The sequence below is a fragment of the Sorex fumeus genome, unplaced genomic scaffold (assembly GCF_029834395.1).
Source record: "Sorex fumeus unplaced genomic scaffold, SorFum_2.1 ptg000264l, whole genome shotgun sequence".
NCBI lineage: Eukaryota > Metazoa > Chordata > Mammalia > Eulipotyphla > Soricidae > Sorex > Sorex fumeus.
This window is the reverse complement of record NW_026606321.1, coordinates 3,263,435-3,287,785: the sequence shown is the minus strand read 5'-3', so window position 1 is coordinate 3,287,785 and position 24,351 is coordinate 3,263,435.

Here is a 24,351-nt window from a genome sequence, read left to right as displayed (position 1 = left end):
AACGTAAATGCCTACACTCCTGTACTATCTCTCTGGTCATAAGCAACTCCATTTTTTCCCCAATATTATCACTGTTGTTATTAGACTAATGTCTTCTTACATAAGCTATAAATATACAGTGACTGGAAAAGACTGTGATTAAACAAATAGATATACATATGGTAAGTGAAGTGATTCAAGAGAAGAGGGTTAGATTTGTTGGTGTCTGAGGGCCATGGAATACGGGACAGAGCTTGAACTTAGAGTCTTATCCAGGCAGAATATGTGTTCCAGTTCTTGATACTGTCTTCCCGGTCCTGTCCTTCATTTCAGTAAATGATAAAATGATTTATTGCTTTACAATTAGCTCACTTAAAGTGTCAAGTCAGTTTCCCCCATACAATTTGAATTCAGCAATATACTGAGGATTTCTTATATATGCCAAGGCACGGTGCTAGCACTTGACTTCTATACTATCATTATTTATCAGACTTTAGAAGGTGAGAACTTTATTGCTAGTGAAGATATTGCAACGATATGACAGTATTGTGGCATCAAATACTGCATAATAGTATGCTGTTATTTATGACCTTGATACCCTGTTATTCTTTTTGTTTGTTTTTGGAGCTTGCCAGGCAATGCTTAGTGCTTACTCCTGACTTTGTGCTCAGGGATCACTTTTGGTGGGCTTAGGGGCAACATGGGGTGCAGGAGATTGAATCTGGGTTGGCTGCATGTGAGAAAAGTGCTCTACCTGTTGACCTATTGCTCTGGCCTGATACGCTTTTATTTTTTCTGTAGGGAACAAACATTTGTTTTCAGATTTAATAATGCATCTTTATTTGGTAGTACTTCTATAGAAGTTTTGAGTGTAAAGGTGCATATCTATGTAAAGTATATGTAAATCAATATGCTATGTATGTCAAAATATCTGCCAAGATCCACAGGGTAAGCATTCTGTCTGAAAGCGGTCAGGCCTTTAAGAAAAGTCAGAGTATTAAGGGAAACTAATTTTTAAAATCAATGTATTTCAGCATATGATATTTAAAAAAACAATTCCTCCTTTGCTGTGCCCTGTGTCAAAGATTCTTTGCTTCATTCAGAAAATTAGCACTTCTACATTTGTCATCTTAGGGATGGGATGAGAAAGTGGTACAGAGCGTATTCTTAGTGAATATGGATTTAAAATTCCAGTTGAAGAGTTATGGGAAACTTTGAACTCCTGGACGATGGAGGTTAGAGAATAGTGGGAGAAGCTTCCTGTTCCTGAGTCTGGAAAATTCCCCCCTCAGTTAGCAGGAAAGAGTGGGCAGAGTGCTTGGAATGTGGAGAATCCTAGGGAGAACAAGAGACTCCATGCCAAGGTCCGGCTCAGACTTGGTAGGAAGGGGCTGTCATAGATGCTAACCACTTTGAAGAAGAAGAGAAGAAAATACACTATATCTCCAAAGCAGAGATATGACAGCGGTATGGTGGGCCTGTCCAGCTACCAGACCCAGGGAACCTGAAGAAACCCCTTTTTCTGCCAATGTTCTCTCTGAGCACCTGGCCAAAGGGGACACCTGCAAGTCTTAGGAGTGCATCAGAAGTAACTGCAAGCCTCGTGCAGGCACCAAAGCTGCCACTCTTCCCACAGGTAAGGGGTGATGTGGGCGTGGCCACCAGGGCAGTGGTCAAAGTTATTTTTCCCTTTCCCATCACTTTGAACTCACATCTAAACCTCCATTATCTGATTCTGATGTGGATAGCCTAGCTATCCCAAACACATTAGGCCAATAGTCCACTAGCCTATTCCAATCAAAATACTCACCAAACTTGCCAAAATAATGGTGAACACAAGAATCTGAACAAGCCTATTGTGAGAGAATACATCCCCTGAAGCTGCACTAGAGGCCTCACATAAAGCACAGAAGAACATTCTTTTTCAATTTTTCTTTTTGTGTCACATCCAGCATTGCACAGGTGTTACTCCTGGTTTATGCACTCAGGAATTACTTCTGGTGGTGCTTGGGGGACCATGTGGGATGCTGGGAATCGAACTCAGGTTGGCTGCATGCAAGGCAAATGCCCTACCCTCTGTACTATTGGTTCAGCCCCCAGAGGAGCATTCTTAAATGGGAAAAAGAAGAACACCATGGACCGAGCCCATCTAGAATCCTCCTTAGCAGGAAGAGGGGGTCACTGATAGTGAACTGAAGGGATCCACCTCTATACTACCACAGCAACATGAAGAAACAGCACAGATTCCCACCACGAGGATGAAGAAAAGAGGGTTCCCTGAACCCTCAACAGGGAATACCCACAAATGCAATCTCTCTGATAAAGAATTCAGAGATGAAATGTTGAGGATGTTCAATGAGTTCAAAGAAACGAGGCATCCAGTAAAGTAAAGGAAGACATCAAAGCAGGGACTCAACACTGCAGAATAATTAATGACAATCGACTTACACTACATGTCAGTAGTGACAGTCTTCCGTATCTTCAGGCTTGGGGGGTGAGGCGGACTTAGAAGTAGCTAAAAGCATAAAGAGAAGGTGTTTTTCAAGAAGAGAGCACTTTGCAGCTTACCAGGGCCGACCATCGTCCTAAGTGACAATTCTAAAAGTCCAAGATTCTGATGTTCAGAGTCCCGGTCCCAAAAGATCAACTCTTGGAATATTTAACTCCTGACTACAATTCTCTATGGTTGCTAAAATGACTGACAGGAACAGAATGGACTGGGTTATTGGTTGTCTGGTCTTTAGATATTATCCCTGGCCTGATACTATCTTGAGGTTATTCTTTCATTTTTTATGTTTGTTTTTCTTTGTTTTGTTTTATCAATTTTTTCAATCATTCCCCTGATAAATCCTTCACAACCCACCAGGGCAAATCTGAGTTTGTTCCCAATCAGACAGGAAGCATTTCCGGGAGAGCTCATAGCAAGAAAGAGGAGTGTGTAGGTTATGCCTGGATGCCCCAAACTGAACAGTCAAGGTCTTAAGGTGACAAAAGTTCCCAGCTCCGGCACCTGCATACTTAAACAAAGTTGCTCTGAGCGTTTTCACAATGAATGCTCAGGTTCTTAGATATTGCTCAAATGTGGGAGAACTGTCCTTAAAATAATTTAGGGTATTCTATTCTCCATTGTTTATTTCTGGATTTTGATCTTTTAAGATTTTTAACCTTTAGAAATTTGGCATTCAGTATATATTTTCCAGGATAATAGCCCAAACTGTAATTGTACGTATGTGCATTGTGTATGGCTATAGACATATACCAGTGGAGATGTGTATAAAGAACTCCCACACCCTATCGCTGCTTCTTTCACACACTTACACAATGCTGCTGCCAGAATAGTTGCCTCACAAAAGCTTCCTGGAATCTGATACAGAGAGAGAGAGGAGGGAGAGAGAGAGAGAGAGAGAGAGAGAGAGAGAGAGAGAGAGAGAGAGAGAATGGAAGGAGGGAAGGAGGGAAGGAGGGGAAGAGAGAGAGGGAGGGAGAGAGTGGAGAAAAGGAGGGAGGGGGAGAGAAGGGATAAAAAGGAGAGAAAGGGAAGGAGAGACAGAGAGAGAGAGGAGGGAGGAGGGGAGCGGAGGGAGGGAGGGAGGGAGGGAGGGAGGGAGGGAGGGAGGGAGGAAGGGAGGACTAGAAACCAATCTAGTTTAAGGTTCCACCATCAGGGGTGATGAAGACCTAAAATGGAAACGTACTTCAGTTACTGTAAAACAATAATTAGGAATGCCATTTGGTGGACTAGGGAGATTGCACAAAAGCTGGTGAACATCCCTGGTTTGTGCAGGGCCCAGTGTTTGAAGCCCTGGTCCCTACATTCCAAGCATTGCCAGGCCCCCGGTCCTTCCTGGGGAGCAGCAACAGGTGATGGGAACTTTTTCTCCCCTAAAAATAAAGCTTAAATAAGCTTTTCTTCAAAGTTGTGCCCTTGTTGTCCGGAGTAAAGAGAATGAAAGAGCATGTGGGGAATCCTGTGGCATGGCCCCACAGAGGCCAGGCACCACAAGGTGACAGCAGAGAGGGTAGAGGAGCTGACCTGAGTCCAGGAGAAGCTCTGGTGACAGGAGGCATGTTCTTGGAGCTCGTCCTTTAACATCAAAGGTCACTCTTCTGTACCCCTCTTCATGGCAGGAAGTGCCCCAGATTCTGTGCCGAGAGTTGGGGTTGGCAGGCCTGTCCTCTCGGGCTTCATGCTCCTATTGCTTTGCCATTGGCTGTCTTTGTGCTCTGGTCTGTCTCTGTCTACATCTTCCCCTCCATTGGCTCCATTTGATTCACATTTATTTAACCCTTTTCAGGATTTGTTGTTCAGGCAGTACTCAGTGCAGACTTCCACTGTTGTGTGGGCATTACTGGAGGTTCTACTTTTTTCTTTGTAATCTCTGGGGTCTTCTTTGATCATGCAGTCACCTAAGTCCTGAGATGCTGCCCTGCCAGGGCAGGGATAGTCATCCTCAGGTGTGGGGTGCAGGGATTTCACAGACGGGGAGGCGTCCACTGTCTGGCAGTGCCCAGTTCCCCATCTCCAGTCTACTTCTGACCTTCAGAAGGACCAACAGCGATAGAAAAGGCTCCAGTAGGGACACAAGCAATAGCACAGTGGGTAGGGGCATTTGCCTTGCATTCGGCCGAGCTAGGTTCGATTCCCAGCATCCCATATAGCTCTCTGAGCACCTCCAGGAGTAATTCCTGAGTGCAGAGCCGGGATGTGCATCACTGGGTGTGACCCAAAAAGCAAAAAAGAAAAAGAAAGAAAGAAAGAAAAGGCTCCAGTAACGGATACACCCTGACCTTACTCATCCTCCCCTGAAGAGTGGACCATCCTGGGTACCCTTTGGAAATTACATCAGGAAGTGGACCAGGGCAGTGAGTATACAGGCCGCTGACCGTAAACCAAGTTGCCCTAATGTGGATGTTCATGCACCAGTTCACCCATCAGTTCAATTCATGTTGGTCTTTCGGTATGCTGATGATAGAGGTAAGCTTACCGACCCATTGCATTACACACTAGTCTGGGAGATGAAACAAAAGCAAGAGAAGCAGGATAACTCAAATATAGAATGCATGTGAAGGTATCAGAGAAAAAAAGCCATGATATACAGATGATAAGATAAAAGACGAGAAAAATATGTGCTGTGAGTTTTAAACAAGATGAACCCCCAGAGCTTCGTTGAGAAGATAGTATTTGGGTTCTCTAATTACATTTTTTCACTACTCAGAGTCAATGATTTGGCAATGATTTCCCTCCAGAGAAGAGCAGGAGACAACAAACATGAACCTGTATTTCTGATACATATACACATCAGCTTCTGTTGCAGAACCTGAGTTAACACAAAAGGCGGTGAAAGCAGGTGAGGGTGAAAGTGGGGAGAGACAAGAACCTTCTGGCAGGATATTTGGGCTACCTGACAAGTTCCAAATTTTTGGGTTAAGGGTCAAAGCAACCCAGCATTTTCTTTCTTGTGGACACAAAGTATGACTAGTGAAAATCGCTGATGAAGTAGGGGAGAAATGCAAAATGCATCTACCTCAGTCCAATAGTTGGAAATATGTCCAAGTTATCTAATTTGGTTATCTGGGTGGATCAGATACCTGGTCTTGTGCCTGCAGTGAGAATTCTTAGAAGATAAAGGTTGCTATAGATATATCTTTTACAAAAGAAAATTTTTACAAAGGCAATAAGCTATAGGCACTTTGCTTTGCTGAGTGAGATTTTCAAATTTGCACCCGGCTCTATTTCTAAGATCATGTATTAGTTTATTGCTTGTTCTGCTGCTGTAACAAATGAACACAAACTTGACCTAAGACCTCAAAGACTTATTATCTTATGCACTGGAGGTCAGATGTCTGAAGGGTATTGTCAGGTCTGCTCCTTTCTGGAGGCTCTGAATCTTGTCTGGAAAATAATCAGTGTCCTTGCCCTCCAGAGTCGAGAGGCCAGCAGTGTATCACTGCAGACTCTGCTCTTCTCTCTCATCATTGCACCATGTTCGCTGACTCTGACACCCCTTCATACCTCCTCTAAAGAGCCAGTGATTTTGTGGAGCTCACTGGGATCACTCAGTGTAATATCAATACACTGACTTTTCATACACCCATAGAGTCCTTCGTGCCCTCTGCAGTAACCTATCGCAAGTGGATGGGATGAGGGCAGGATCTCTTGGGGGACATACTTTGCCAACTACAGGGAAATACCAGGAGATCCCTCTTTTTTTTTTTTAAATTTCCCAATTTATCCAAAAATTTCTTTCTAAACCACTGTTGAATAACATTTTAAAAATATTATTTTCAACAAAGGACCTTAGCTTCCCAGTTCCACAAGAAACTTGAGTCTTATAATTTCTCTAATTCCTACTTTGCCTTTTTGTGGATACACAGTTAGACTGTATTGATCTGAGTCAGACAAAATATTGAGCAAAACAGATTTGGAGGATTGTGTGTGTGTGTGTGTGTGTGTGTGTGTGTGTGTGTGTGTGTGTGTGAATACTGGACTTTGTCAATGAAGACAGTTATTATTTGAGGTCTTTATGTGTTGCCGCTATTGGTTTTGGCCACAACCAACAAGAATCAGGAACTACTCCCAGTTTGGTGCTTGGCCTAACTGTTGGTAGAAACTGTCAATGTCATCACCAGTTCAGGAGCTCCTAGATCCAATCATCAAAGTCACTGTCCATCATGGTGATGTTTGTTTCATTATTTACCCTGTGGTTTAGAAAAACAAAAGAGGAAGCTTCTTTTTCAAATGATCTTGAACCCTCTATAAGTAGTATAAACACATACTAAGATTTCACAAATGGTGCCGGTTTATAGCTGTCTTCCTGGAAGAGTTATAAATGAGTAACACCATTTTTCCTCTCTAAGGATCCTGATTGACTTTAAGTTATATTGTCACATTTCTTCTCATTCTGATTACACGATTCAAAAATAAGGAAGAATTTGCCATCAGAACATGACAGTACTACAGGGAAAACCTAATCAGACAGCAATTTTACTCTGAAATCTTAGAAATAGTTCACACTATGTTCGAGGATAGTCTGATTCTTTAACTGTTTCCATAGACAAGAGATAACTGAATCTAATTTCTATCACATAATATATAAATCTAAGTCTTCAATGGCATTAATTTGACCTTCACAGAAACAACTCCTGGTCTTCTGTCTCACCGACCACTGAAGTGAGTTAACTACACATTTTGTTTTGTTTTGTTTTGTTTTGAGGCCACACCCAATGGTGCTTTGAGGCCACACCCAATGGTGCTTTGAGACCACACCCAGGGCTTACTTCTGGCCCTACACTCACAGGGAGCACTTTTGGTGAGCTGGGGAACCATATACGGTTACCGGGAATCAAACCCCAAGCAAGGCAAGCACCCTACTGACTATACTATTCTCCAACCCCAATTCTGCAGAATTTAGTTCCCACTGAGTGGTTTTTGTCTAGAAAGTTTCCTAATTTATGAACAATTTCTCACTTTTTGAAAATCTAAAATCTTGATTGTATTTAGTTCAATACTAATTAGCATGTGGGATTTCTGAGTAGTAGTTGACATCTATTGTCTCTTACTTTTTTTTGTATTTTCTTACCTTTTTCAATTATCTTAGGGCTGGAGCAATAGCACAGTGGTAGGGCGTTTGACTTGCACGTGGTCAGCCTGGCCAACCCGGGTTTGATTCCTCTGCCCCCTTGGAGAGCCCAGCAAGCTACTGAGAGTATTTCGCCCGCACGGCAAAGCCTGGCAAGCCCCTCGTGAGGTATTCTATATGCCAAACACAGTAACAACAAGTCTCACAATGGAGAAGTTACTGGGCCTGCTCGAGCAAATCGATGGACAACGGGAGGACAGTGGTACAGTGCAGTTCAATTATCTTAAAATACTTTTTCTTTCATTTTTCTCTTGACATCTGTACCTTTAGGGAGATGAAAAACATCTTTCAGTTAAAAAAAAGAGCAACCTAAGGGGGTCCTTGAAATACTGAGTCTCTTCTGTACATTAACTGTGGACTGAACATACAAACCCACATATTATGCAATTAAACAGAGGCACAACTACAACTGCACAACTATAAATTCTATTTGAATTGATCAGTGGGTTTATCCAGGTCATCTGAATGGTTGCATCATTACTCACAGTTCTGCTTGATGTTACTCTTAGGGGACTCTGATAAATTTAAAAAGCAAGTTATCCTTTCTTCTACAGTAGTCTCTTAATTTACACACACACAAACACTTCTCTCACACACTTCTCTCTCATACACACAAATTGCATTCTTTTAGCTGCTTGACCAAGTTAAGTGCTCATATATACATGAGTAAAAGCATTGCGCTAAAATTGGGAACTGACATTCACAATCTTATAAATAGCTTTTCTCCCAAGGATTAAATTAAATTGAAAAAGCCTTTTCATTTAGTGATTTTAATATAATTATTAAGAAGCAAAACATGGTTAAGCTATTTGATCTAGCTAACAGAAGACCTGTTAATAGAAGCTGTATAAAATATATTTCATTTATGGAATTTTATTTTCTCCTTTTTCCACTTTCATAAGAACATCTATTCAGCTGTAGCACCTGGAATGGCTGTTAAAATAAAATATATCATTCTAACATTTAGGAAAAATCAAACAGAACAAATCAGTTACCTATCCTGTTTTTTGAGTCTCGTTCAGAGATTGTATTATGAGGAAAAAAGGAAAAAACTAGTTAAGCATATGCATGGTAAAGGTAAACTCTGCCTGCAGTGCATTATATTGTCAAAGACCTGTTTGCTTTGGGATTATGGGTAGTAACTCAGGAAATTTTTTGCAGTGGGGGAGGAAATCACACCTGCCTAGTGTTTCTCTTTTTGAAAACAGCCTTTATTTTCCTGTTGATGCTGACCATTCCTCAAGTAACACGTGTAAAATCCACTCGGTTTGCATGTGTCTCTATCTTTTACAGACACTCTCCTTGCTTTACTTACCCTTGGCCTAAACCTTGACCTTCTGCAGCTGGCCTCAGTAAATTCAGAGCACAAACCTTTACCTGCAGCAAATGTGAATGGTTTCTCAGAAATATAGCATCCAATAAAAGCCAAAGCCGAATGAAATACAAAGGTGAGGTTGAGTATAATTTTCTCATCATAGCCTCTTCACTTTTTCTTTTTGACCTTAGACTTTGTTCTGGCCTCTTTCTATTTTTATGGCTAGATTAATTCTGCTATTTCAATGAGTCTGAATTTTTACAATCATATTGTTGGGATGACCTTAAGAAGTGCTAACCTCTTATATGAAAAAATGACAGAGAGATGGAAAAACAGATCAAGGAGATACCTTAGAGATGATCTTACACAGCCTTCTAATTTTGGAAGGAGGAAAGGGAAGAGAGGATAGGTAAGTCAAGTTGTCTTTTTTTTTTTGGACCACACCCAGCGATGCACAGGGGTTATTCCTGGCTCTGCACTCAGAAATTACTCCTGGTGGTGCTCAGGGGACCATATGGGATGCTGGGAATCGAACCCGGTTGGCTGCATGCTAGGCAAATGCCCTACTCACTGTGCTCCAGCCCCATGAAGTTGTCTTAACTTGTAGTTCTCCGACATTGCTGTTAAACCTCAAATCCTCAGTTCACTAGAATTGCAGACCCAAGACCAATCAAATCCCAAGTCACCGGAAGTGTGAGGAGAATGAGGCTAAGTGTTGAATTATTCAGATTAAGAATATCCAATGCTGTAACTTTGAATATCTATTGACTGATTGTGGAGGGGGGTGTTAATCTATTACCAGGTCACTGCTTTATTGTACTTTTTACCTGGTGATTAGATGATTTCCCCTGTGCTCTAACATGTGTCATTTTCCTGTGGAGGATGTTTGGAGACTTTGGCCCTGACTTTCTCCCATTTGGGTCTTATTTAGTCTTCTCACAGAAGGTCCCATGGCAAGACCCAGGACTCCCATCCCCCATAGATAAAACATAGCTCTTGAGCTCATATTCCATGCGTTTCCCAGCCTAACCTCTTTGAGGGTTGATCTTTATTCTGCCACATCTTGTAGGTCAGAATGTGATTGTCATCATCCACCACCAATCCGAGGGAGTCCATAAATGTCCTTCAGTCTAGGGATGTTAGTACTGATGAGTGTATCTTTAGTTTAACCAGCTGCTGGTAGGTGTTTTTTGTGTTTGTCTAACTCCATATGTCGCCTGCTTCTCATATCATGATTAAATTCAGTCTCTAAATCCTGCCTGGAAGATTGTGAGGAAGGGAAAGAGAAAGATAAAAGACAGTGTGTGAGGCATAAAATTGACATTTCCAAATGTAGAAAGAGAATTATAGCTGTTATAAAAGGAGGGCTCTAACAGTCTCCCAGTCTGATTGCTTCCGTCTCTTACTCCTCCACTTCCTGGGATGCCTGAGTCATCTGCAGATCTCAAATTATTTTTCTTCAGCACAATAGCTATGATAGCACGCATTATTTTATGGATGCTGTTCTTTGCTTTTTAAAGACCATGCTTAGAGTTGTACAAGACATATAAGAGATACTTACAAAATAACTTCTAATTGAATCTATGAAATATAAACAAAAACCTAATAAAAGTACTTCATTATCTCTTACAAATATAAACTACAAAACTTCCTTATATGAACAGAGCAGACATAATACAAACCAACTAATGTGTGAATTTTAATTATGTGGGTATAGCAAGTGTAATATTTTCTAAGGAGGATGCTAATAAATGCTTAATATATTTTTGTTCATTATTTTCATCTAAACTTCAGTAGATAATCAAAGGGCAAAGGGAAAAATGTTGTAGAAATAAGTGGTGCTTGATAGGGAGTATGATATTTATTTTTGTTTCTAAAACTTGTCAATTGATAGATTTCCTTGAATATTGTTATAGAACATATTACCATGTGACAAAAATGTATTTATTAAATAAAATCCGTGTTTATCATGATAAATTGATTTTTAATTCTTAAAGAGAATGCATTATTAAAATACTCATAAGCGATGAGAAGATACTTTAGCTTCACCAACCATGAGAGGTACTTATCATTAGGCCTAATTTGTTGAAACAAACAAAACGTGAACTTACCCTTTTCCTTTTCTGAGAAGGTCAAAACTATATGTAAGTGACATAGGGGTTGAGAGTTCAGGGGAGTAAGTTTTCCTGGGGAACAGCAATAGCGCCAGATAGGGAAGGGTCTATAGTCTGGAAATGATCACTCATCATTTTAGCACCTGTCTCTTGGGTGTGGTTATGTTGACTGCTTAAACTATACTCATGTGACATGCAAATATCTTACATCAACTACTTTTGGTTTTGTTTCAGTTTAAATTTACTTTATTGGAGAGAGAGAACAAAAGGGAATGCCCTGCCACAGAGGCAGGGTGGGATGGGGGGATGGGTGTGGAGGGATACTGGGATCAGTGGTGGTGGAGAATGGGCACTGGTGGAGGGATGGGTATTCAATCATTGTATAACTGAAACCCAAGCAAAAACATTTGTAAATCTACAACTTTACCTCATGGTGTTTCACTAATAAAAATTTTTTAAAAATTTACTTTATTTAAACATCGTGGTTTACAAAGTTATTCATAGTGCAGTCGTTATTGGTATTCAGTGTTCCGACACCAATCCCAACATTCAAGGGATCCCTACCTTCAACCACTGTCACCAATTTCCCAGTCACCCCTCAATCTTGTCCTCTTAGAAGGCACAAAATAATTTATTTTATAATGCTTGTTACAACCTAACTACTAATGGAATCATTAAAAAAATACAATAGAAGAAAAATTGTGAAATTGTTTATTTCACTATGGAATCATTACATGCTTATCTGCTGGTTTATTAATTCTTCTGTGTTATCAATTTGTTTAGTGAGATTTTTTGCCTTCTCTGTTACTTTCCCATTTAATTTGGTGTGCTCCTACTGGGATGTCAGTATTGTGGAAGAGTCCAGAAACCCCAGCATCTGTAGGACTGGTGTGATGGATGAGTTAACACGGCAGTCGTGTTGGGTGTGTGTGCAGCTGCTGGGGCTTTGGACTAGGCCCAGTACCTCCCAAGGGCATCCCAGAGTTTTAAGGAGAGACCAGTACCCATGAACTTTAGCAGCTTGGCTTGCATCTCAGAGATTTAGTGATGGATCTATGAAGCTGGTTAATGGCTGGACTTACATGGCTGTGGCTGCAGGAATATGGGTCTTGTTCATTTTTAGAGTAGACCACTAGCTAATAGGAAGTGTGCATTAGGGAAGAACATTCCACAACATTTGGCTAAAGTCATTGGTTTTGCTTCCATTTTAATGTACTGGTTTGATACTTAGCGGCACAAGCAGATTTGAATCTATGATTTATTTTCTGAGCTGAATGAGTTAAAATAAGTAAATATGGAGAACTGATGATAGTAAAAAACCTTTATTTTTTAGGAGGAATGTGAAGAGTCAGAAGAGCTATAGTTGAGTATGTCTGGTGATTCACAGAGACCATGTTTGTCCTTCAAAATTGCTAAGTAAATATTCAATTCCCTACACTATTACACCTAATTGAAAGAAAAGACTAAAGATTAAGGACCACATAGACAATGACTACTTTTTGTAAAAATATCTGTGACACTGTTCACTAGTCCGGAATTGTACTTCCATTAGCATCAGAGTATATAACTGTGTATGGAGAGCTTGACAGTTCTTTGCTTATTGGGAAAAATGTATTAATCCTTTCTTTCTCTGATCATGTTTCATCCCTTCCTGGAATATTCAGAACACTTACCACCACCAACAACAAAGGAAAAAAAGGGAAAAGAACTTTAAATTTTAATTATTTTAGAAATAAGGAAAATCAGTCAGCTAGAAGTCATCCTTTGTAAAGTCTTTGAGAAAGTGTAGTTAGCACCCATGGAAATGAAAGATTCAAAGCAATAATTAATGCAATATTTTTTTTCAGGCAGTTAGAGGCTAGTTTAGAAAGCACATATATTGCAACTAAAGTTATTATAATAAATATTCAATCTTTTATAATACTATAATCACCATCCCAGGCTTGAAATAACTAGTTGACCCTCAGTAAGCTTTGAGTGATGACAGAAGATATATTTCCCTCAGTGATTGCTTTTCTCTAAAAGATTAAAAATAGATTTCCCAGAAAGACTTCTTCTAATCCAAAATTTTATTACTTAGATTGATACTGACTGATCGGCTACAATGTTATTGGAATGATTTAGACATTTGGAGAATAAGAGTTCAGCAGGTTAAAATCTATTAGTAAAATTTAAGGGAGTAATAATATTTACAGAAAAAAACTATTAGGCTCTAGTAAAAATAGATGTATTCAGCAAGAAACCTGCATTTCTACCGAAGTTGCTACTTTTTTCATGCAATGCTTTTTGAGTGGTAAATGACTAAAAGAGGATTTCATTAAACAATAAGTTGCAATGGAAAATGATACTAAAAGAAAACTCTGGGGAAATATTGAATGAATTAAGTAACTAGATTTCCATTGCCTGCGATGTGTGACCTAATGAATGAGCTCAGGTGACTTTCTGGATCTCCAGTTGCCTTGCTGTGAAATTAGGAGTAAGGATCAAATTGTCTCTAAGTTTGTGTCCAGCTCCAAAGTCTGAAAGAAAATGTTATTAAAGTAATTTAATTAAAGTAAATTTGTTATTAAAGTAAAGGGCTGGAGCGATAGCACAGCGGGTAGGGCGTTTGCCTTACAAGCGGCCAACATGGCCGACCCGAGTTCGATTCCTCCGCCCCTCTCGGAGAGCCCGGCAAGCTACCGAGAGTATTCGATATGCTAAACACAGTAACAACAAAGTCTCCAATGGAGACGTTACTGGGCCCGCTCGAGCAAATCGACAATCAACGGGAGGGCCTTTACCTTTACCTTTTAACCTTTAAAGTAATTTCTAATAGACTATTTAATTGACCACCTGGAATGTCTTATAAGATATTTTTGATAACCCAAGGCAAAGAAAATATTGTATTTTTTCTGTGTAGTTATGATATTTTAAAGGAGAAAATGGCAGACTATTTATGGAAAAGAGAAGCTTATGCCTCAACCAATTCTTCAGCACTACTGCTATACCTTTATCAGTGTTTTATCTCTCTTTTGCCTTAGGGCAAAAGCTAGCTTTGATGAATTGATATATTACTTATCAAATGTTTTATACTTAAAACATCAACATTTTTACTGCTTCCTTCTACTGTTTTTGGTTTGTTTGGATTTTTTGTGGGGAGGGAGTCATATCTGGTGGAGCTCAGAGGTTACTTCTGCACTCAAGGATCACTCCTGGCAGGGTTGGGAGACTATATTCTGTCAGGATTTAATCTTGGTTGGCCTTGTGAAAAGCAAGTGCCTTAATGGATATATTATCTTTCCCCTCCACCTCTTTTTTTCTTTTTAAAGCAACTCCACTTAGCATAAATGATATATACTAAACTACATGTTTTAAAAGTGGATATAATTTGGGTATTTAACTGTTTTAATTGTGGTGATGCTTCATAGGTATTAATATGAGAAGTGATAACTCCTCTCTGATGATATGTTTAATATTCTTTCCTAAAAATATCTGCCTACTTAGTACTTAGTTTACTCAGAATAATAAGTCTTGTATGATTTGTAAAAACATAGATAGAGAAAATTTAATAAATCCACATTGGAAATGAATCAATAGAGAAACTAGTGCTAACCACTTATGGCCATTTAAATTTATTCATTATTTGCTTTATTCAAAGATCATGATCACGACCATCCTGTTGTTCATCGATTGCTTCGAGCAGGCCCCAGTAATGTCTCCTTCATCCTAGCCCTGAGATTTTTAAAAAAGTGCCATATTCAAGGCTCTTTCAGGGTTAGGAGAACGAGACCCATCATTGTTACTGGTATTGGGCATATTGGGTATACCACGGGGAGTTTGCCAGACTCTGCCATGTGGGCAGGTTACATTCGGTAGCCTGCCATTTTGTCCAAAGTAAGAATGAGATAATAAGATGTCACGCGGCCACAAATGCGGCCATGTGCTTCTGGGAGCTGAGTTTTATAGTCTCTGGGTCTTGGCCGTTGATGGGATTACACAGAACCGGGGGGAGTGGGGGCAATTGGTGGGTGTGACCCCTGCCTACTGGAATATGGAGGACCTGGGTGGAGGATGCTCAGCCCAGATGCGAGCAGGCTTGGAGATCTCAGTCCCGGGACCCGCATGCCTTTGTTCCTCTGCTGGTACCTTCATGCGTGTGGAGAGTGGTCTCAGCATGGTGGTGGCTCGTTCTGGAGGTCTTCGGCTGCCAGTGCCCTGGTCAGGGTGGGGAGGGAAATTCAACCCGCTCCCCTCCAAGGGGCCCTGCTGAGGACAGCCAGGCGTGGGGGCAGGAGACTCTGCAAACATTCAACAAACATTTTATTTATTATAAGCTGGAATGTGTCTGGCCATTGATGATATTCCTAAGTGATTACTAAATGAATGGAAAGGTCTGTGGTTCTCGAGAATTTACAGTTAATTGATGCTACAGGTGAGGAAGAAACAGAATAGGACACATAATTTTGGGTAAACACAGAAAACATGGGAGCAAAATGATGGTCCAGACCTAGTATTGTGGTTTTATCTCTATGACCTCTTTGAGAAAATAATGTCTGACTCAGAAAAGGAAGACGTTGTAAGAGCATTTCCGTAAGAGGGAACTGAAATTTCAAGATCTCCAAAGAATGGTAATATGAACCTAGCAATAACCAGGCAGACTTCAACCAAAGATTTGAGACTGTAAGCACCTGAAACATTCCAGGGTTAATGCACATACTTAGTCCACTATTGCAGAAATGCCAGAATTCAGATGAAGTTTTAACAAGAATCAAATTGAGAAAGCAGTAGATCGGGATCAAAGGGATAGAACAGTAGATTGGGTATTTTTCTTGAGAGCAGTCTTCCCAGCTCTGATCCCCAGGCATGCCTTGTGGTTGCCCGAGCACTGCCAGGAGGAATCCCTGAGCTCCCAGGCAGGAGTAAGTCTTGAGCACTTCTGCGTGTGGTTCCCAAACAAACAAACAAAAACAAAAATTAAAAAATTAGAAAGTATAAAACTTGATGATTTTTGCTTAAATTATATTAGTGAAATTGTGATTCAAGAGGGTTTGGGAAATATTTAGGACGTAGACGTGGCCCTGTAACCGGAAAGACACCAATGCTGCTCGAGGGCCAACCAAATGAGAGACGTGCTGACCAGCCTAGAAAGAACTGTCAGGTTGAATGAAGGCTCGTTTCCTCAAAATTACCATCTGGTCTGCACAGACCCCAGAAGCGGTTTTTAGAGAAAAAAGAAAGCAGGGGTGAAAGGATGGAGCACAAATTGGTGGGTGCCAGAGAGAGCGGTATAAAATCCCTTTGTGGTCTGGTCCACATATCATTTAATTTACGAACTTCAACCAAGAAAAGTCAAAAGGAGGTACTTGTAATCTTTAAAACGGGGAAGGGTATCTTATTCTAGGAGTTTGCTATTTGTAAATTCTTTGGATCATTTTAACAGGACTTACAACTGAGAAAAAGTGAGAAAAAAGGAGAGCTGTCATGAAAAATGACAATCAAGGCAGTTATGCAAGTCTCTGGTTTCAACAAATAATATTGTATATATTGTACACAATATGTTCTTGTACTATATTGTGGTGTTTCTCGTAGAATTAAGGCATGCATGAGCGTGGAAGAGCTTACTGTGTCTGATCTGTTTGAGCAAATGACATCTTTGGCAGATGACTACTTGGGTTAAAGTTTAGCAAACAACTGGAGCTGGACTGAGAATTTTACTCTTTTCTATGGAGAAATACAGACCTTGTTCTTCCCTTGGTTTCTCAGAGCTCAGTCTGTTGTTGGATTTCACATGTAAGTGATGCTGTAATCTCAAGCTATGTGCTCTACCGTCTTGCAATAGAGCACTGTAGAATAATAAACACAGGATTCAGTGTCACATCACTTCACTGTCCTCCCGTTGATCATCGATTTGCTCGAGCGGGCCCAGTAACGTCTCCATTGCGAGACTTGTTGTTACTGTGTTTGGCATATCGAAGACGTCACGGGTAGCTTGCCAGGCTTTGCCATGTGGGCGAGATACTCTCGGTAGCTTGCCGGGCTCTCCAAGAGGGGGCAGTGTCACATATTTAGGCTTTAAAATAGAATTTATTTGTGCTTCTGTCACTGTCAATGTTCTCCTGCTGTTCATCGATTTGCTCGAGCGGGCCCAGTTACATCTCCATTGTGAAACTTGTTGTTACTGTGTTTGGCATATCGAATACATCATGGGTAGCTTGCCAGGCTTTGCCGTGAGGGCGAGATACTCTCAGTAGCTTGCTGGGCTCTCTGAGAGGGGTGGAGGGATTAAGCCCGGATCAGTTGGGTTGACTGCACACAAGGCAATTGCCCTACCATTGTGTGATTCTAAATTTACAAATTTATATTACTAAAATATATTTTGATAGAGAAATATACAGTGTCAAGTGTTTTATCTTTTAAAAAATTTTATCTTAAAAATTTCTTTCTCTCCTGACTCTAGAAAAGAGAAATCAAGATACCTAATGGTTCACTTGAGCAACAAGGACTCGAGCAGGGAATTTATCAAGTTAATATTGAAGTTCCCATAAAGTACAAGGTAAATGCGATTTTTTATTTGTTTGATAAGAATCATGACCCAAGTGAAATTATGTCAGCCCTTTTTGCTTAGTAATATGGATGGTGACATTTATGGATAAGATAAACTGATTTTTCTATACTTGTTTTTAGATAGAAGTAGATAAATAGATAGATCTGTAATTTTCAAATAGTTTAATACTAAAGATAATGAAATAGCTTTATAAATCATGGATATTGATCTGAATAAGTCACTCATCCAAGAGATTAAAAAGAAGAAAATAGAATGAAGTAATAGAATAAAACTAATGTTTTAGTTTTACACTTTCAGTGATGGAAAGTCGGGCAATCAAGTGAGAGGATACATTTTCAATCACTTTTGTGAGTCCAAATATAATCTTTCAAGAAAATTGGATGCCAGAGAGCAATATAAAAAATAGGATATTGACAAACATGTTTATATTCTTATGAATAAAGCTTTGCTTTACTATGACAGTTAATTGTTTTTATGTGGATATAAATTCCTGAAATAGTAATAACTTCTTTGTGCAAAATGATATGACAAAAATCTGTCCATGAAAAGTAATTATACTACTTGAAATGTGACCTACTTAATGTTTTAAATTTATTTTTATCTTTTAATTTTTGGTGTCTCCAAAGGACTGCTCAGGAGACCATGTTAACCCTGCCCAGCAACTTCAGATGTCCTGATGGGCAGCTCAACAGCAGGGCCCAAAGATTCAGTGCTGTCGGGTCCCATAGTGCTTGGGATTACCTGACAATTCTGGTGACCCTCAGGAACCCAGGGGGTTTCCTGCCATGCTTGGGAGACCACGTGGTGCTGGGGATTAGGCAGGGTTTGCCTTATACAAGGCATGTGCTGAGTCCCTATACTATCTTCTGGGCCCTGATATTTGTTCTACTTTAGACACTGGTTAGCATTTAGTCTTATCTTTAATTTTTTAAATGAAATATCCAATATTTATTATTGTGGTCTCTGCCATAATTTTGGTCTATATTTTAAGATAAAGGGATAATTTTTTAAAGATTCTATCTTGTTTCTGTATCCGTTGACTCATTAAGTTATGTCATTTGAAATTTATGACTTCTAATTACAAAAAAATTATTTCACATGTTTGTATGCTGATTTTGTGATTTTATGATTGGGCTGGATTTGTCAGGCATATTTGTTGCTTTGAAAATATGCTTGATTTATATTTAAGTTTTGTTTGGCAGTAATCAGGGCTTACTCCTGACTCTGTGCTCAGTGATTATTCCTGGCAGGCTTGGAGGACCATATGTGGTAGTGGGATAGAACCCAGGTCAGCTGAATGGAAGGCAAGTGTCCTACTTTCTGTACTATTGCTCTGGTCCTCTTCAATATAATTTATAAAAACCATTTTGAGCCGGAGCGATAGCATACCGGATATGGCGTTTGCCTTGCAGGAGGCTGACCTGGATTTGATTCCTCTGCCCCTCTCAGAGAGCCTGGCAAGCTACTGAGAGTATACGGCCCTCATGGCAAAGCCTGGCAAGCTACCCGTGACATATTCGGTATGCCAAAAACAGTAAAAACAAATCTTACAGTGGAAATGTTACTGGTGCCTGCTCGAGCAAATAGATGAACAAGAAGAGAACAGTGCTACAGTGCTATAGAAAACATTTTATGAGGTACTGAGATTATGTGTTATTCCAATATATGTTATTAATATATCATTAATCCTACTTATCACCTCAATACCACACCCATCATTACAGAGCATCACAGTTGCACACCATCAGTGTTCCAAGGGTCCTTCTGAGCTCCGTTCAAGAGACTCCATCTTCTCTACTGATGACTTTTATTTAGAACAGTTTTCTAATGTTAACTTCCTTCCTTTCCATAACCAGATTGGTACTTGACTTCAGTCTTTTCACTCCCAACCCTTTCATAGAAATTGGGATTGCGATGTTTTCTTTTTTAGGAATTTATTATAGGGTTTTTTTTTTACTGGTTCAGCCTCTTTTATTTATTTATTTATTTATTTATTTTTTATTTATTGAATCACTGTGGGAAAGGTTACAAAGCTTTCAGGTTTATGTCTCAGTCATGCAAATATCAAACACATTTCCCTTTACCAATACTTATTTTTTACCATGAAGAACCCCAATAAAACCCCATCCCCCACCCCTCCCCGTCCCTGTGAGGCAGATGAATTCTAGTTAACACTCTATCTGCTTTGATTAGATTCATTGTTTCAATAAAAGATTCACCACTATTATTTAGAGTTTACCCCCCCCCCCAAATCAGACATGCTGAAAAAGCATTGTGAAGTGATTTGCTTTCTACAGCTGGGTTCAAGAATTAAATGTTGGTTTTGGATTTCTGCTATTTTACCTATTGACCCTGAAAGTATTTCTACTGAAAGCCAGATAGTTAAGAAATTGGTTTCTGTGTTCTGGAGTTGTGGCCGTGCTGGAGAGCCGCTCGCGGGAGCAACTGGTGGCCTCGGTAGGGCGTGAAGGGCGGACCCAAACGCCCCCCTTCCCATGAGGTTTTAGTCACCCCCACACTCCCGGCTCATACCTGCTGTCCACAAGGCTCCCATGTGGCCGCCATCTTTCTTTCCAGAGAGGAGAGGGCGAATGGGGCAACACCCTTTCCCCTCCGGACAGACCTGATGGCCTGGATCAACGCATAGTCCGTTCACTTTTCTGCTCCAAGCTGCCGGGTTCTGCATTAAGTCCTTGTGCTTCTGGGGCCATGGCCCTGCTGGAGAGCCGCTCGCGGGGGGCGACTGGTGACCTCGGTAGGGTGTGAAGGATGGACCGGAACGCCCCCCGACCCATGAGGTTTTAGTCGCCCCCACTCCCCCGGCTCATACCTGCTGTCCACAAGGCTCCCATGTGGCCGCCATCTTTCTTTCCAGAGGGAGGAGGGCGGAAGGGAGCAACACCCTTTCCCCTCTGGACAGAAATGATTGCCTGGATTAACGCATAGTCCTTTCACTTTTCTGCTCCAAGCTGCTGGGTTCTGCATTAAGTCCTTGTGCTTCTGGGGCTGTGGCCGTGCTGGAGAGCCGCTCGTGGGGGGCAACTGGTGACCTCGGTAGGGCGTGAAGGACAGACCGGAACGCCCCCCTTCCCATGAGGTTTTAGTCGCCCCCACACCCCCGGCTCATACCTGCTGTCCACAAGGCTCCCATGTGGCTGCCATCTTTCTTTCCAGAGGGAGGAGGGCGGATATTATAGGTTTTATACCTACATAGCTATGGTTAACATTCAATAATTATTAAATATTTATTTATTGACCTTAAATATATATTTAAGTTGCTGCCCTGGGAAGACCAAGGCGCTACTCCTTGCCCTAGTTTCTCACCAAATATTACCTCATGCCTCAGGACGTGCCTGGGCTGAGTTCTCATTGTGGGCAGGGCCGCAAGACACATAGCACAGTGAGCAGCTAAGGGCCACTGCAGGTCACAAGGGCAGTGCAAGCTCAAAAGGAAGAAGTGCAAAGTCATGTCACAAAGGAAATCTGGAGGGATTAAAGAATTTTCTGACATAAATCTAACATACATGATGTTTATTTTATTTTAACTCAGGATTGAGAAAGGACTTTTAAAAAAGTTTTTATTAGTGAAACACCATGAGGTACAGTTATAGACTTACAAATTTTTGTGCTTGGGTTTCAGTTATACAATGATCGAGTACCCATCCCTCCACCAGTGTCCATTCACCACCACTGATCCCAGTATCCCTCCCACCCCCGTCCCCCCATCCCACCCTGCCTCTGTGGCAGAGCATTCCCCCTTGTTCTCTCTCTCCTTTTGGGTGTTGTGGTTTGCAAAAGAGGATTTGAGTGGAAATCATGTTTGGTCTATAGCCTACTTTCAGCATGCATCTCCCATGAAATTTACATACAAGTGGTACTACATGGAAAGTATCATGCTAAGCGAAATGAGTCAGAAAGAGAGGGACAGACATAGAAATCTTGCATTCATCTGGGGAACATAAAGTAACAAAATAGGAGACTATCACCCAAGATTAGCCGAGATAAGTACCAGGAGGTTTACTCCATGGCTTGGAGGCCAGTCATACATGCTAGGGGAAAAGGAAGCTCAGATATAGAAGGGAGCACCAAATAAAGGGTGTTGAGAAAGGACTTTTAAAAATGATTTAAAACTGACAGTAGTCATTGTTGTTAAGAAAGACTTGAAAATATTTCTTACATATTATTTACATTAGTCTTTTTCATTGCTGATTATGAGTTTTCAGGACTTTTTACCTGTCTCATGTGACTTTCTGTTTGCATATATGGGAATCCTAATTTTCCTTTCAGGTCCTGCCCAGTAATATACTTTCAAGATGCAAAGAAATAAAGTTGGGTTTGCTTCACATGCAGTGGGGTCAAATAGTCAGGGAGATAATAAAGACAAGAAATAATTCAAAATGCTTTCCCAGATGTATGCAAAGTGGCATGGGAATCATGGATGAAGGAACATCTAAAGCGCTGGTGGGAGCTGGGGGTCGGCAGGACGGTTCTAATGCCAGCTTCCTCTCTAGAATAGCAGATTGTCTCAAGCTGACAGCTGGAGGTCGATCGGGATGAATGCTGAAGGGATCAGCAGAGGTGCTCAGGAATAAATTAAGCTGTTAAGAAATGTTAAAGTCTCGGGGCTGGAGCGATAGCACAGCGGGTAGGGCATTTGCCTTACACGCGGCCGACCCGGGTTTGATTCCCAGCATCCCATATCCATATGGTCCCCTGAGCACCACCAAGAGTAATTCTTGAGTGAAGAGCCAGGAGTAACCCCAGGTGTGACCCAAAAAGCAAATAATAATAATAATAATAAAATAAAAAAGAAATGTTAATGTCTGAATCCACTAAACACTGAGATTGAATTTTGAATGTCAATGTCTCCTGAATACACAAATTTCTGCTTTTCTCAAGAAACCTTTTTTTTTCCTTTTTGCTGAGGCGGGAAAGATAGTATGGTAGGTTGGTTTCATCCCTGGCACTTCCAGGTATCATTGCTGAGGGCAGAACCGGGAGTAAGTCTTGAGCACCATGGAGTGTGGCTCAAAAACTCCATGACTTTTTTTTCTTTTTGGGTCACACCTGGCAATGCACAGGGGTTACTCCTGGCTCTTCACTCAGGAATTACTCTTGGTGGTGCTCAGGGGACCATATGGGATGCTGGGAATCAAACCCGGGTTGGCCGCGTGTAAGGCAAATGCCCTACCCGCTGTGCTATCACCCAGCCTCTTTTCTTCTAGTTTTAACAATAATTTTTTTTAAAAAAAAAGACCAGAGAAAACGTCTTTTCCTGTCCTACTTTACCTCTACCGCTCTAACATGTTCCATGTTTTTCTCTAAGGATTTATTCATATGGCTTTAGGTTAAGAAAATAATTGCAATTTGCATCATTTATCCTTTCCTTTCCTTCCTTTCTATTCTTCCTTTGCGATTCTATGTGTCTTTTTGTTTCCTTTTTCTTTTTCTTTTTTTTGTTTTTTTGTTTTTTGGGGATTGTTCTTGGCTTGTGCTCATGGATCACACATGGTGGGCTGGATATAGGGTGGGGGTTCATATAAGGTGCTGGGAATCAAATCTGTACTGGTCACATGAAAGGCAATTGCTTTACTCGTTATACTATGTCTCTGGCCCTTCCAGTAGACATTTATCATACAACTGTTGTTTTGTGCTTATAGCCAACACAAGAGGCCAAGCAGCACGATGGGTCACTGAACTAATTCCATCCTGTGACACCATTTCTTTCATTCATGGGATTTTGTTCAGAGGGAGTAAGACTTGTATTAGGTTTGAGTCTTAGAAATTAAGTAGAGGTCATTTATGGAAGTAAAATATTCAGAAATGAGAAAAAGGTCATTTTAGGACTAAATATATATCCTAGATATCAAAATTCAGCATTTGCTATAGCTTAACATCAGTTTTAATCATCTTGAACACATTTTAAGCTTCGGAGCTTCTGAGTCAGTATAATGGCAGAAATAACTTTTGAAATGTTTTCAAAATACTTTTATTGTAATTTAGTTCTATATTCTTTTGCAGCTCCAACCAGTATACGTGGAAATGATTTTCTTCAAGCCACTCTGCTTTCCAGTTCTTAATGTGACCTTTGGTTGCAAAGGGCAGCTGTTCTGTCAGGTGATGAAATATTGATAAGGAGCACTGTACAGCTGGTGAACCACCAGCATCACTAGGTGTTTGGGAGCAGCCTTCCTGCTCAATTTTCTATTCTGCAAATGTCTCTGGCTTTAAAGGTCAAGAATGGTACCACAGGGATTTTTGATTGCATTATCCTGATTTCTCAGCAATGAATCACTTTCTTACTCAAGCTATAGAAGCAGAGGTTCTAAAATAAATTTAGTCATTGCCCTTTATGATATTACCTTCACTTCTTTGCCCACCTGGCAAAATGCCTGCTATTGGCTGAAGTTGGAAAAGAGCTTTACAGTTGTGTTTTGGAAGAAAGGGGAAGAGAAAAATCAAATTAAAATAATATGGCAGTGAAGTACCCGTTTCTGCTCTCTATTGTTCATTAATGATTGGTTTTCTAAAACACTGATTGCTGTTGCTTACAAGGTCAAACTGGGAGTATTATATAATTCAATCTGTTAAAATATTTATTCGTTTTGTTCATTTGTTAAAGAACATATAACATTAAAATTTTAATTTATTCAGAATTAATTATTTCTTAAATTTTTTAAAACTAAAAAAAATCTTTATATAGACATCAAGGTTTACAAAGTTGTTTGCAATACAGTTGTTTAGGGCATTCAGTGT